This window comes from Diospyros lotus, chromosome 12 (assembly GCF_014633365.1).
Source record: "Diospyros lotus cultivar Yz01 chromosome 12, ASM1463336v1, whole genome shotgun sequence".
Lineage (NCBI taxonomy): Eukaryota > Viridiplantae > Streptophyta > Magnoliopsida > Ericales > Ebenaceae > Diospyros > Diospyros lotus.
This window is the reverse complement of record NC_068349.1, coordinates 29,886,152-29,901,721: the sequence shown is the minus strand read 5'-3', so window position 1 is coordinate 29,901,721 and position 15,570 is coordinate 29,886,152. Positions and strand designations below refer to the sequence as shown.

Here is a 15,570-nt window from a genome sequence, read left to right as displayed (position 1 = left end):
GACCCTTGCCTCGAGCTGGATCTTTGCAACGCTCGCTCTGTAGTATGCCACCACTTCCCAACTTCTTCCTCCAACATGAAAGTGGCACAATTTACTTTGTCCTTGTTGTTGAACTAGAGATGTCGAAGCAACTTCTCTGACTGCTCTAACCAGTACTCGGCCATGCTGGGGTCATCATGGGGCTTCCCTTTAAATGTTAGTGGCCGCTGCCGTCGGTACTGTTCCAACACATTTTCAGTGTGCCTAGGTGGTCCTTCTCTCGTTGCGTGGGTCAAAAGATTCTCTATAACCCTCTCGATGCGATCCAAGCGTCCTTCAGGAACTGATGACTCCATCTCTGGTTCTCCCATTTGGATGCTACTACTGTAGCAGTGATTCCCACTGCTTCTTACATCTTCTATTCCCCGATTGGGGCTGATAGAAGTCATATTCCTTTGCTGTCTTGTGGTTATCATCTGAAAGACAAGACAAGATCTCATTCCATGAGAATTTCTTAAAAAAGGAAATTTTATTTCGTAATATTGTATATAACATCGATTACGAGAAACATAAGGCATACATCCAAAATACTAGTAAGCGAGAACATAAGATCGCCCACAATTCTTTTCTATGGGATGGCAGACTTCCAGACCCAAACATCATCGCTTATCGTGTCATCCTCAGACTCGACCTCGGGTCCTTCGAGATCGTCGTGCACTGTTACTCCTTCTTCTTCATCGTCCGAGCTAAGGTAGTCGGCGCCTATCATATTGGCATCGGCTGCCACCATGTCTTCCCAATTTTCATCGGGGTCGAACATTTCTTCTTCCTCCAGTTCATCTCCCTCGTACATGTTGAGGGCATGGTCGCAGAACTACTGGCAGTAGAAGAACAAGGATGCATAGTTGCCTTGGAGGTAAAGTCCTTCGGCTAGGTCTCTCCATACTCCTTCCATATGATTTATCAGAAAATTGACTTGGGCAGTCATTACGCTTGGCCACATGAAACTGCTCAGCGACACATCTCTTAGAATTTCTTCTAGGAGGTCCAAGTGACTGAAGACATCCACCATAATTGGCTCGTTATCTGCCCATCGGCTGATCTAGTGGGTCACCCAGAACTGCTCGAGATAATCGTTTTCCATGCTGCCATTTAAAAATCAGTTAGATTTTCTACTATTCACAGAGAATAGTAGCCATTTAGCATTTTGTACATGAATAGTGCACCAGGTAAGTTCCCAGGTAAGAGAGGTGGGTCACAATGGACACACTTAAGTACCAAATCTTACCTTAGCCAGAACTTTCCTAGACATGCACATTTCAGTACAACACACTTAAGTTCGCAACCTTTAAACTTCGATCATCAATCTCTTAATCTATAGATAAGGATTTCTTAATCTAATTTTTCTAAACATCGAGTTCATAGATCCCTAAAGATCTATCTTGATTCTTCAAATAGAACTTTGGCTCTGATACCAACTGTAACACCCCGCCTTCCAGGGCATTAATATATGCTAGGATTTTTTTATTTTTTTTTACATCAAACATAAACTAGCAATAAATCCTCAGCATAACATTCCCAAATATAGCAATGGAATGATACACTTTAAACATAACGGAAGCAAGATCAGAACCTGTAAGAAACTTCGAAAACACAACACATGTGGGTACATACGAATCGTTCACCCAACATAACATCACCAATAATATTAAAATCTAAGCAATACATCCGAATAAAATAGATAGTCCTAGTTCCACAAGGGACCCACAAAATCTCTATCGCGATCATGCCTCGATCACTTCCTTGCCCTTCCGGTTGCTTGCCTCTCCTGGAACGTGAAATATTCCAGGGACATAATCCAATATTAAAAGACGAAATCTTCTAAGTGAGGGTTAGATAAGCATGAATAAATAATGCATGATGTATGGACATTTATAAACATATACCCATAATGTAACTTCCCAGGCCCACTGTCCCGGCACGGAACCCTAGACAGAATCCCGAACCTTTGTAGGATAAGCCTAACGTTGTTCCTTTAACTGCCCTAGGGGAATTGCGGCTACACTCTTAGGGTAACATCCCAACCCCATGCATGAATTTCAATATGACAAAAATATCGTGTCGTGCATATTTCACGTTTTCCCATGCAATAGTATATGAACGAAAATGATCATAACATATGAAAATATAATGCATAGTAAGGAAATCATATCATAAATGAGTTATAGGGACAAAACCACTCACATTTCACAGTTATCGGGATACCTCAAAAAATGTGCAAACTGCCTCGATTTGTGTGCCAATCTTGAAATTCGCACCAAATGTTTCACCTCACTTCCCAAAACACCCTAGGCAAGATATTTGTTTAAATAATCAATAAAATATATTTTCCTCAATTTTTTTTGTCTTTTTCTCTATTTTTCCTTACTAATATACCAAAATAAATACCTACACCTATTTTTCTTCAAATATTTTACATAGGAATTTCTAAAATATTTTTCTAAACATTTTTAAAAAAATTGCACAAAAAACCAAGCTCGCACGCGCTGGTGCGTGCTAGGGCGAGTGAGACTGGCGCGTGGGGCCCACGAGCCGGTCGTCTTCTCCGGCCATGGCTTGCCGAAAAATTTTAAAACCTATACCAAAAGAAAGCCCATGCTTAATCGATCCTAAGGGTACCTGAATGGGCTCCAAAGGAGGCCTCGAACTCTCGACCACGTGATCCTCCTAGGGTTCCGACGAAGCTTCGATTCGTCTTCGATTTTACTTCGTTGCTCACCAAATGCTCCAGATATGATCTTCAAGCTATGGGAAACAAAATCCCCTTATCCTTGCCTCTCAATTCGTCCAAAATAGCCTTAAATTTGAAGCTTTTTTTCTTGAAAATTTTAACCATATTCGAGCTCTATTTATAGGACATTTCGAAGCTTCAAATAGCCTTGGATGCCTTGCCCATTGCCTTAGGAGTCTCCACCATCCCTAGATCGACCTAAAAGCACTAATATTAGCCTGTAAAAGTGAGTTGCAGGTATCCCATTTTCGGCCAGCTTTCTTGGCCGATTTTCTCGAAATTTCGACCACTCTAGTGGCTGTTGTTGGCTCATGATGATTCCTACGAGATCCCCGACCATCCCTCGTGCTAGCCCATTGCCTGAAATGGCCGGCCAGGGATTGTGCGCCACTATTAGAAGCCATGGCTATGGAGTTTTTGAAATTACAGTTTTGCCCCCTCAGATTCGATTTTTCCATTTTGGCCCCTTTCCTCACAACCCCTACACCTTCCTCAATTTCCATTGAGCCCCTTAAGTTCCAATCTTTCAATTTCCTCTTTGCCACTTTTGCAAAAAATGACATTTTGACCCCCCTCGGGCAACTTTGAAAAATTGCACTTAGGCTCGTTTCTTCGTTTTGGCTTTAAACCTACTCGTTTCTTCCTGAAACCTCTGAAAGGTCGTTCTACTCGACAAACCAAAGTTTCCCATAGCTTCTGTTATCATTTCAGGAGTCTCCTACGAGAATTTGATTTTGCAGCTTAAATGGCGGCTGCATTTTTGCTGTACCAAAAATCGTTCCTGATTGTATTTCTTTTGGTCCTAAAAATCATGCCTCGAGATGCTCGTTAGAGGTGTTCCTATTTCCTTAGACATTTAAGCTTTAGGGTACTCCCTTCGGCTAATTCGATAATTTTTTTGGGCTTTTCAGATACTTAATTTTCCCGAATTTCCAATTTTCCTTTAAAATAATAACCCAAAGTTCTTAGGTATTACACCTCACGGCAGCCTGCCGCGAGGCCCAGCTCCCGGCAGCCTTGTCGCGAGCTTCCTCGTAGCACGCTCGACAACCTCGCGGCAGCTTGCTGTGAGACTTGTGCTAGCCGCGAGGCTCAACTCGCGACAGCCTTGCTGCGAGCTGCTCGCGACACCCTTACCACAAGTTGCTCGCGACACCCTTGGTAACCTCGCGGCAGCCTGCCGCGAGGCCCAGGTTGTGGCAGCCTTGCCGCGAGCTGCCTCGCAGCACACTCAGTAATCTCACAGCAACCTGCCACGAGGCATGTGCTGGCCGCCAAGCTAGGCCCCGCGGCTATTCCCCCCTTTATTTTTGTTAAATCTGACCCATTCTATGATCGCTACGTGTCGGCACCTGCCACCCTTGAGAATCGTGCCCTATAAATACCCAGCTACAAGATATCAAGGAAGACTTCCAATTTTTTCGATAAAATCCAAACACTTTGAATGCACTCTTACTATTTTCGTGAATAATCATTGAGATTTGAGACTATCTTTGGCATCGGACTATCTTCGCGGGGGAAGATTCCCGCGAGCCTTCTAACCCATTTTTCTGAGAATCAACAGGGCCAAATCCTTGTGGCGAGACCTAGCGGCGGGAGTTAAAGCTTGTGGCGAAAGCTAGTGGCGAGAGCTTGTGGCGAAAGCTAGTTGAGAGAGCTAGTGGCGAAAGCTAGTGGCGAGAGCTAGTTGCAAAAACTAGCGGCAAGAAGTTGGGGCAAGAGCTTGCGACGAGAGCTCGTGGCAAGAGCTTGTGGCAACAGCTAGTGGCAAGAGCTTGTAGCGAAAGCTAGTTGCAAGAGCTTGTGGGGAAAGCTAGTGGCAAGAGCTAGTGGCAAAAGCTTGTGGCGAAGGCTTGTGGCGAATCCTTGCGGCGAGCATCCTAACGGCGATCTCCCTTGAGGCAACATCTCTTACGGCAACCCAACTTCACCCGACACCGAGCTCGAGTAGACCCCACATTATAAAATTTAATTGTTGTATTTTGGCAACAACAACAACTATACCTCAAAAGATCATCAGTAAAGGTTATGAAGTAGAAGAAACCACCTTTAGCCATCACAGAGAATGACCCATAAACATCAGTGTGAATCAGCCACTGTAATTCATTAGCCCTCCCATTTTGTCCAACAAATGGTCGCTTATCCATTTTGCTAATAAGGCAAGACTCACAAGTCGACTCGGGTTCCAAACCCATTGGATTAACAAATCCATGTTTGGAAAACTTGCTAATCCTCTTCTCATTTATATAGCTTAGCCTGAGGTTCCATAAATGCGTAAGATCAACACCAACACTGCGAGAACTCTTCTTGCTACTCATGGTTGTAACATTTACATTTCTATCTCTCATTGATTCATTTATTTCCAAAACATAAAGACCGTTAACCAATGTACCCGTTCCAACACATTGATTTCCAAAATGAATATAACATATATTGTTGGAAAAAGAAAATTCATAATTTTCAACAACAAGCTTAGGAATGGAAACAACATTCCGGATAGCTTCTAGTACATACAAACAACTTTTAGGTTCAATACATGCCTAGTAGACAAAGTAACAGAAAAAGTCCCTATAACTAATGGATCAATAAAAGTTCCATTCCCCACTCTAAGGACGACTTCTCACTTACGAAATGACCTACTTGTCTGTAGATCTTGCATGCAAACACATATGTGAGATGTTGTACCAGAATCCAAAATTCAGAAAACAGGAGAATGACCAATAGAATTGATTATCTCAATCACAAGCAAGGAAGAAACACCCGTCCCTTGAGTTTCGCTCTGCTTGCCTCTAAAGCCCAGCTGAATCTCTAGGCATTTCCTCTTTTAGTGCCCATTCTGCTCACAATGGAAACTTTTTTCCTTGGGTACCTTGGCTTTAGACTTTCTCTTGGAGACCTCCTTCTTAGGCCCCACCAACTTCTTCTTTTTTCTTGGAGGAACTCCTCATCCTGGAAGATCTAGAAGTCAAGGCAATGACAAGAACTCCTTCTTTGCCCTTCATCTTTAACTGGGCCTGAGTTGTCTTCATAATGAACCTAGAGAATGACGTAGGGAGAGACTGCAAGATCAAATCGATCTGAAGATCCTCGTCCATGTGAAAATCTAGTACTTCTAGTTGATTAATCAAATCAATCATCACCAATACATGATCTACCACATCAGCTCCCTCCGACATCTTAGACAGGAACAACCATTTCAATATCTCATACCAGGTAGTCCTACTCTACTCTCCATACAATTCCTTCAGATTTAAGATCATATCATTAGCACTCTGCATATGCTTGTGATGCTTTTGAAGCTCATTGTTCATAGAGGCGAGTATATAGTTCATAGCCCTAAAGTCGTGGTCATGCATGTAACACCCCACTTTGTCAGGCGTGTTATAACTTTGGACAATTTTGGGATAATACATTTTTTCTTTTCAAAACTAAATGCTAAACCATATGATTCTTCATATCCATCCCAAAAATTTTCATTCATCTATCTCGAATGAGAATCATCATAACATCAAATGCAGAAGCTAAGGATCGAACCTCAAAATAACATTGAACCATAATAGTATTACATGATCGTTTCTCAAACATAATTCGTAATACATAACATTCTTTTATTTTACAAGACTACTCATCAATGGAACATAAGTTTCTCAACATGACTAAAATATATTCAAATCATCATAAAGAAGCACATACAGGGACAACTTGCTAAATCCATCAGACACGACATCTTGTGTCGTTACATTCCAACCACTTCTTTGTCTTTGCTGTAAGCCCCAACTAGAATGTTTGAATGTTCCAAGAGCATAACCCAAGTTAGATGCTGAATCATTTAAGGGATTCATAATACACATGATTTAAGCATGAATGCAAAATGTAATAAAACATCATCTCTTCACCTTCCTTTAATAACCACGGGAAATCCCTTTACTATCACCATTTTCCAACCTCCTTTCCGAGACAACCTCCCTTCTGCTATTGGGATGTAATATAACATTCTTGATAGACTGTCGATTTCTCGTGTCACCAAATAAACATACAATGCATGACAAATAAACTTCACCAATGAATATATGTATTTCTCATTAACATACCATGTGTATGCAATCTACATGATGCATAGCATGATAAGGCGTGACAACATGATAAACCATTTACATAAAACTGAGTTTTTGGGTCAAACCACTTACCTTGAATGTATCTCAGAATATCTCGACTCTCGTGCCCAAACCTTAATTCTCGTGCCAGGCTTCAATAATTGTACCCAATTCTAAACCTCAACGTACCCTGGACATCATATTTATTCAAGAAATCAATATTCTATTTTTTCAAATTTCCTCTTATTCTTTTCCTATTTTCCCTCAATAATTCCACACTAAATAATTCCTCAAATATTTTTTCAATTTTTCCCACCACCACAATTTATAAAATAATTTCTGAGAAAAATCACTCATCTTGACGTAGCCTCTTAGGCTTCTTTGGTATGTGTGTCTTGACCTCAAAACACGTGCCCAGATAATTTCCTGGCTTCGAGCATGCTCCTCTAACCCTAAATTAATGTCGAAAATTTTCTAAAATTTTTTGGAAGGTTTTCTCAATTTTCCTCACTTTTTTTATTTTCTTCCATTTCTTTTTATTTTTTTGTTATTCTTCCTTCTCCTTCTTCCTTGTGCTGCCACACCAGCCACTGGCCACCTCCTGCGCTTGCCACCGCCAGCCATCCACGCTCCACTGAGGGGGCCGGCCATGCTTGCCTAGCCCACCACTGGCCATTCGTGTGCCACCGTCACCTGCCCACTACCGTTACCATGCACTCCGCCATTGCTCTCTCTTTCCTCATTCCTTCTTCTTCCAATTACTTCTCCATCCTATTTATAGCCTCCTTATTGCGTTTCTGCCTTGGCCATTACACATCATCCTTTGCCAAGAAAATCTGAAGCAACCTTGGCCATCATGCGCACGCGCGCGCGCGCGCACACACACACACATATATCTATTATATCTTTATATTATATTATGTAATATAATATATTAATAAGAAAAATTTACACATTAAACCCCAAACTTATTTTTCATTTCATTTGAATTTTTCTTTAATTACAATTATACCCTCAAACATTTAATTAATTATCCTTGAGATACTTAAAATTCAAAATTAATAACTCCAAGCTACTCAATAAGTACGTTTTTCCCAGTGTCCTCATTGGACCTTTGTTTCATCCCCAAAACCACTTCAAGATTGATCCTTACATAAAATCGGAGCCCCCTTAGGGTTCCGTTGACTTTCCAGAAGACCCTTACGATCATTCGATTTTTCAGGCTACATCTTAGTTGTACCGAAAACTGTCCCTGTTTTGATTACTTCTATCATCATAAATCTCGTTTCAAAACGCTCGTCAATGACATACCTTTTTCTTTAGACATTTATGTTCCGAGGTATTCCATTCCATTGACTTGGCGCTTTAAAATTATTAAATTGTCTTCTAGATCTTTGATCTTAACTCTTCTAACATCATGAAATATAGAATATTTTGATATATTACTTATTTTGATTTGGGGTATTACAATGCATCTCCTCTCATACCACACGCTTCTTCTCACTGGACCCTTCAGGAAGTTCCATAGGAGGTGGTCAATCCAAGATATAAGTGATTTTCTCTATATTTAAAACCAATTTTAAATTCCTGAGCCAATCTTTATAATTAGGTCCCATCAAAATTTTTTGTACTGAATGCGAGAAAGAGGGTTTGTTTGATTTTCCATTTTAAAACAAGAGATTTAGCTACAAAAGGATTTAAAGTTTTCCCGTTTGATTTATCTTGAAAAATCCATTTAATTCTAGTCTTGAATTAAAGGTACCTCCCACTAATTTTTCCAAAGCCATACTTCTAGGTGGTAAATGCAAGTCTTGTTGGAAGACTCATAGTGGTGATCGAAGAGACAACTCCTTTCCTCTTTTCCACATCCAATGTGGAGCTCGATATTCAACCCTTATGCCACCAAATCCTCACACAATAGTTTCTTGGACCGAGGACATAGTTACTACCCGTCGCACCAGCCAATTGTCCATTTGAATGCCTATCACTCACATAATAGTTTCTTGGGGTCACTGACAACATCCAATGCTTAATAGGTCGACAGATCAACTCTCTTGAAATGCACCCTCCCATTTATCCATAGCCAGGGTACATCCATTTGAGCGATGGTCTTCCTACAGCAACGGAGGGTCACGATGAATCCAATTCATCGCTTAAATCTAATATATCTTGCACATATTGGGAAGATTTTCCTATCTTTATTCAAGGTTTCACTCTGTACGTGCATTAATTTTTTATCAATGTATCCAATACATAATAAAACAAAACACATACATGCATAACTGGATGATCATGGGCTTTAAGCTATTAATTAAACCCGAGCCTCAGGATTTAATTAAGGAATCTTGCAAGAGACATTCAACCATACAAAAATTATCTGTTGCCAATAATTTGGTTGACTTGCTCTCTCGAGCCAACAACTCTTGATAACTCAACGCTCCATCAACATCAACCCTTAATGATCCTTTTTCATTTTACAAGAACTATTGTACTTTACAAATGATTCTAAAAATGAAAGAAATGACATGGAGACTTATGTCGCTTATACAACCCAAATGAATAAATAATATTACATATTGGGACCAAATACTTGTAATCATTCATTCACTCAATCACATTGAATAAGCCCATAATCACTCTGATCAATCCAATTGATCCAGTTGACATAACCTTTTAAAATCCAATTTCAAATAAATTCGTGTTTATGTAATGTGTGTCACTTTTTGGACTCACGACAGCCCATGTCACATTCTTATGGTCTAAGTCATTGAATGCAATCCAATTACATAAGGTGAAAACCAAAGAAACTAGACAACTGGCAATTTAATAATATGAAACAGTCGACCGTTTCTCCCCTTGTGGCACTGAATTAGTTAACAATCTCAAAGATTCTCAACCACGTCTCCCATTGGGAAAAATCGATAGACCTTTTTTCATATCAGTAGATTGTTTTAAGCTGGTATGAAGCAAAATAGCCAACACCCTCCAAACCAATAGACTGACTTTTGGGTTTCTTAGAGCGATCGATCGGTCCTCAAAGGACTGTCTACTAACTCTTGCACTGGACACCAAACTGGTTGACCATTTGGACGAAATGGTTAATAGTTTCTACTAACAGGCAATAAAATAGAATGCATATACACGTCTGAAAGATACACAGAATACACAAAACACATGTATAGGTTGATAATACTGAGCAGGGCTCTGATACCATTGAAAGGGGATGCAAAAATGCGACCAAAACACCAACTCTTTGTGGATCAATGCAAGGGTTTCTACATTTTTGAAGCATTTTCACAAATAGAAACATGCACAACGGAAGCAAAACAAAACATAATGGACACAAAATTGACCTTGTAAGACTCGATATTCATTACCATATGCAAAAATAAAAAAACCCATGCCATAGGGGGTTTATTGGTATACCTTTTCGAATAAGATTTGGTGTCGATTATCCAATGTGGTGGCTGCTCCTTGTTGTCCGGTTAACTCCCACAAACTTGTAATTAATAGCGGGTGACCAAACCACCTCCCCAAATGCAGAGGACCTAGTTAGTCCATGCTTGACATGCCACAGAACCCTCCAACGGAGTCGTGCTAGGACCTTTTCAATGAAGGTGACCCAAAGCTATATAGTAGTCCTTTCTTGGCTGCATCGAGGTTGTCCAGTAGTCGATTTATGTGGGATAAGATGAAGAGGATGCTACATCAGCCAAGCTTGGAGTAAGAAAAAGCTATGGTAGCAACTATGGGAGGAAGAAGATGTAACCAACAAGAGTAAAAGAAGAACAAGTAGAGGGAAACAACTCATGTAGCCTCCTTAAACCCTCTCGAGTTGTTTTCTAATCCAATTTACCTCTTGTCTTCTTGTCATGCATGCCCTGTCCCTCCCATGCCCTTTCAAATCATTTTGCATCAGAGTATTTAAAGCTCTAATGCGACCAAGTGGTAGAGCATTTATGGCAAAAATAGTCCACTACATGAAGTACCTAATCAACAGGTTTAGGCGGTCAACCTTCCACACGCACCCATCGACAGCACACGACCGGTTGACCTCAAGAGATCACTGGTTAACCGCTTCAAGCAATCGGTAGCTCCATGCACCAGTCGACAGACTTTTGCCAACAATGCTCCATCTTTGTCATATTGCACATTGGCCCTACTATTAACTCTCAATAGCCTTTCCACTAACTCTTTATTGAACTAAGACCCTTTTAACTCTTAACGGCGTGCCCCTACTAACTATTAATGGTCTCCCATATCCATAAATCCACAAAGCTAACTCTCAGCTACAACCAACATCACTAACTCTTAGTAACAAGGAATACACTAATAGCAATGAATCATTAATATGATACATTACTAAGTATGCTCATGACTTTCTAGGTTCACAACCATGTAGCATTCAGGACGCGATAACTCCTTGACATCAGCCGAACCATTCGACCAACTAAGAGGATCTCTCCAAAAATACCTAGAGCACTAAAAGATCCTGAGTATCCTCTGGCTAACACTACAAGAAAATTGGTCTTCTGTGATGACCTTAGGTGGTCACAAAAAGATATAATTTCATCACGCAATCTTTTCAGTGATGATAAAGTATTCGTCACAGACTCGTCACCGTAGGTCCCCCGCCGATTATCTTTGGTGACGAAATAATTATTTCATCACGATAAATGCATCATTGGTGATGAAAAAACTCGACGCCCAACTCATCACCTAAGATCATCGTCTCTTCATATCTAGTCACCAAAAATATTTTTTAGTGACGAATTATTTCATCACTATTGACATAAAAATTTCCATCACTAGAACATATTTGTGACTACCATTAATTCTCACAAATTTTTTTTATCTCCACCAAAACTGTCTCGTGATGTTATTTCGTCACCAAAAAAACAAAATTGTTCGTTATCAGAAAGTTTTTGTGACAAAACACTTAGTCACCAAAAGGTACTTGTGATAAAGTGGAGTCCTCATAGAAAATATTCTGCGATGGTTGGTAAAATACTTGTGATTTACATCAAGAGACTTAGACATCACCAAAAAGTTTATGTGAGAAAGCATCTCATTGCAAAAACTCTTTTACTACAATATAATATCATCATCAAAAACTTTTGGCGACGAAAGTCTATCAAGGAAATAACATTGCTAAAAATTATAGCTGACTCACTCAGCCTGTCACTAAAAATTTCCTGTCATGATATTCTCACCATATAGTCCCACAAACATCCATGTTAATAAATTCTCAGCTTATTTAAAATACCAAACACAACTACCACAAATTTCAATGAATTAAATCATCCAAATTGTTAGTCCATCAAAACATATCCCACAAATGACAAAACTCATCAATTCTAATATTCAAAAACATGTTCCAAGCATAATTATTCATCAAATAAAGACAAACAAGCAAAAGGTATATCAAGTCAAAATAAACTTTCAACTTCTTTGGACCCTTAAAGAACCACACATCTAAGAGTTGTTGCCATCTTCTACATTTGATGGTTCATGTAGAGGTTTTTCTCTAACTTTTTCTAAAACAATGGCCAACATACTCTTCAACTAATGGATCTCCTCTTTCTTTGCTTCAAACACAATTTCTCTTGACTCATTATACTGTAACAAGTTCTCCACCTGTTGTTTAAGTTGTTCTGTTTCTGAATGATTCGGTGGAGTTGCCCGAGTCTTTTTAGATGGTTTAGAATAAAGTAACCTGATTTCAACCTTATTGATGAAGCACAAATTTCTTTTTGAGTAAGTGTTGAACTTTTTTCTTCTTCTGATGCAAAGGCTGCAGCTTCTTGTTTCTCCAACATCATCTCTTAATGTAGTGAGAAAGATAATTAGTATAACATCATAAGCCGATCATTGACAAAATTCATCCACTCCTTACTAGGTGCCATTATCTCGTAAAAGAATGACAATCTTGTACTTCACCTAAACAATATAACAATAATATGGCTTAGCTAAGCCTTAAGAAATAGAGTTGGCTATTCATAACAAAATTTAGCTTCTCATTATTAGAGTTAGACTTTAAACTTGTATGAGCTTTTAGAAAATTGAACTTTAAAGCAAGTAAACAAATGAAGAGACTAGCTAGGTAATTAAATATCCATTTTACTAAACATACCAAAGGGAAACATGGGACTCATGTAGAGACATACATAAGAAGTTCGTGCCGGGGAGAAGTGCGCAATACAAAAATAGGCAAATTAAGTGCTATAATGTAAGTAGTATATCAAATGAGCACCATTAGGTGGCAAACAGTTGCTGCTCATAACTCTTCTGAAAACTAGAAACCTTAGTTAAGCAAGGAATATAAACATTTCCCTTGTATTCAAAATGTTTGAAAGTACTCAAAATTTATGAAAACAAAAATGAGTAACCAAACTCTTTTTTTCTATTTACATTGTCAAAATAGTGTAAACAAAAACTCAAAACAAAAGCATACTAATCATTTCCCAACCACGGCCAAATACCACTACATAACTACAAGCAATACTAGGAGAGAAGCAAGATGTAGCAAGGCAAATATAAGAGAAGCAAGATGTAGAACATGACACATCAATAATGATAATAGACCTAATTCAATTAGGTTGTACGATAAAATAATAAATACAATCTAAACTTTCATTTACATGGTCAAAATATCAGAGACTATATGTACATTTTTAGGCCCCAAAGGTCAATTATTTTGACAAAATCAATTCTCATAAATATTTCTCAAGATGGTAAAAGTTTAGTGCTTAATAATCTAATTTTTCATGGAAGTAAAAGTTTAGGCCAACTTATTACTTGAACTATTAAAAGCTTGTTGGATCAAACACCATGAATTCTAGGAAAAAGTTGAAATTATTAAACCAAAAAAAAAATTAAGAGAAAAAGGTAAAGAATATAAATTTAAAGCTACCATGTTAACAAAAATTAACTATGAAACATACCTAAATATGATAAAATGACTATGGAAAGTACATGATGCTTAATGAGCATTTGCACAGAGAACAAATAACAAAGTACATATGGTCTTAATAAACTTAAACAAACAAAAAGTCACAGAGCACTCAGCATATGCAAGTGATAAGAGCCACATAAAAAAGAAAAGCAAAGAAAAGACCAACACACACCTCAAAATTGTCCACATGTTGGCTCCAGATTCTGGCATCCCAATAGTCAACTCCCATCTCTCCCCAATATTTGCCAACTTTGAGGTTTGTGTGCATCGCCATGGCTTTAGCTTGTTATGAGTATTTTTCTAAACAATAACAAGGATCAGATGCACAGTTATTGTGTCCAGTTTAAATCAATTACCCAAATAAGTAAGAAAGGTCCTAAACAAGAAAAAAGAATGGTTTAAACAAAGTATTAACATTTGACATATCTAGGGGACCAAAACAATAGTAGGCACCAAGAAAACCCCAATATTGTGCGAAGGCTTTTGGAGAAGGTATGCATAGCTGTGAAGAAGCATTATGGAAATCAACATTTTGCCAGACCCTGTACTTAGAAACACAATCGTATTTTTCTTTATGGCTTTTGCCAATGCTTCCATTTGGTAACTACAAAACAGATTAATAAGCCAAAGTTAGAAAACCAAGAATTTAAAAGAACCATCATTTCTTCAAGACACAACTCCAAGTATCACCTTCTAGCAAAAGGCAGTGGACCAGACAATATCTCTCGTCTTCCACTCGCTGTCATTTCAACTTCCTCTATTTTTTTTTTCTTTTCCGATTTTCTTTTCTTGCAATCTTTTCTAGGTTTCTTCTCTTAAAACAACGCCTGTGAGCACAAACATCACTTTAGCTTTAAATAACAGTGGGATGAATTCTATTTGGTTTCCACACAAAACAAATGCATTCACAGAGCATCTTTCTTTTTGTGTGTCGTCGAGTGGTTCGACATACAGCTGAGATTGCATATCAACAAAACCTAAATTGCAGATTAATTCAATACCCAAAATCAACGCAAATCACAACAGGAGAATCGAGAAACTCACAGAGAATAATCAAATGTCTGGCGGACTATGGGAGAGGGAGATTTAGCGACGGCTAGGAGGCCGCGATGGAGTTGGAGGCAGCAACGGCGGTGTTGAGGCAACGTTGAGGCGGCGGAGGCGATGGTGGGAGGCTGCTAGAAGTATCACAACGGGTCCTTCAGAGGCTATGAGATTTTTGGAATTAGGGATTAAGGGGAGGTCGGATTTAGGAATTGTAAGGGAAAAGGCGAGGCAGCTCCGCCAACATTTTAGTTTTTTATTTTTATTTTTTAATATTTAATTGTTAATTAATAAAAATTAAAATAATTTATGAAAATAATATTAATAATTATTTGATTGATAAAAATAAAATAATTTAAGATTATGATAATTGATAAAAGAATTTAAATTATTACATCAAAATAATAATTATTTAAAATATAATTATATTATAAATAAATCTAATAATTATAATAAATTAATTTGATAAATTGTATTCTTTTTAATATGTTCATAATTTTTCAATATATTGCATTATCAATAAATAACTAATGCCCAATTATAATAGTTTGCTAATTATATTTTTGTATTTACAAAAAAATATAATTATATCGAAATTGCTTATATAAGTATTAGTTAAATCTTAATAATTCTTTTTTGTTATTTCATGGTTAGAATTAAATTTTTTTGTCAATAACGACAAGAAAGTAGTTTATTAACGATAACTT

General features: G+C 38.2%; 1 long non-coding RNA gene across 2 annotated transcripts; it reads right to left on the bottom strand.

Annotated features, from left to right (window-relative positions):
• Nucleotides 1–12,192: 12,192 nt before the first annotated feature.
• On the bottom strand, nucleotides 12,193–15,020 carry LOC127787051 (uncharacterized). 2 transcript variants are annotated; one of them, XR_008020090.1, is made up of 4 exons: nucleotides 14,864–15,020; nucleotides 14,510–14,646; nucleotides 13,992–14,423; nucleotides 12,193–12,804 (listed from the first exon to the last, which is right to left on the bottom strand). It is a non-coding gene; the product is annotated as an uncharacterized LOC127787051 (long non-coding RNA). The 2 variants fall into 2 exon arrangements; XR_008020091.1 differs by having other exon boundaries at nucleotides 12,340–12,688.
• Between the last annotated feature and the right edge of the window lie 550 nt (nucleotides 15,021–15,570).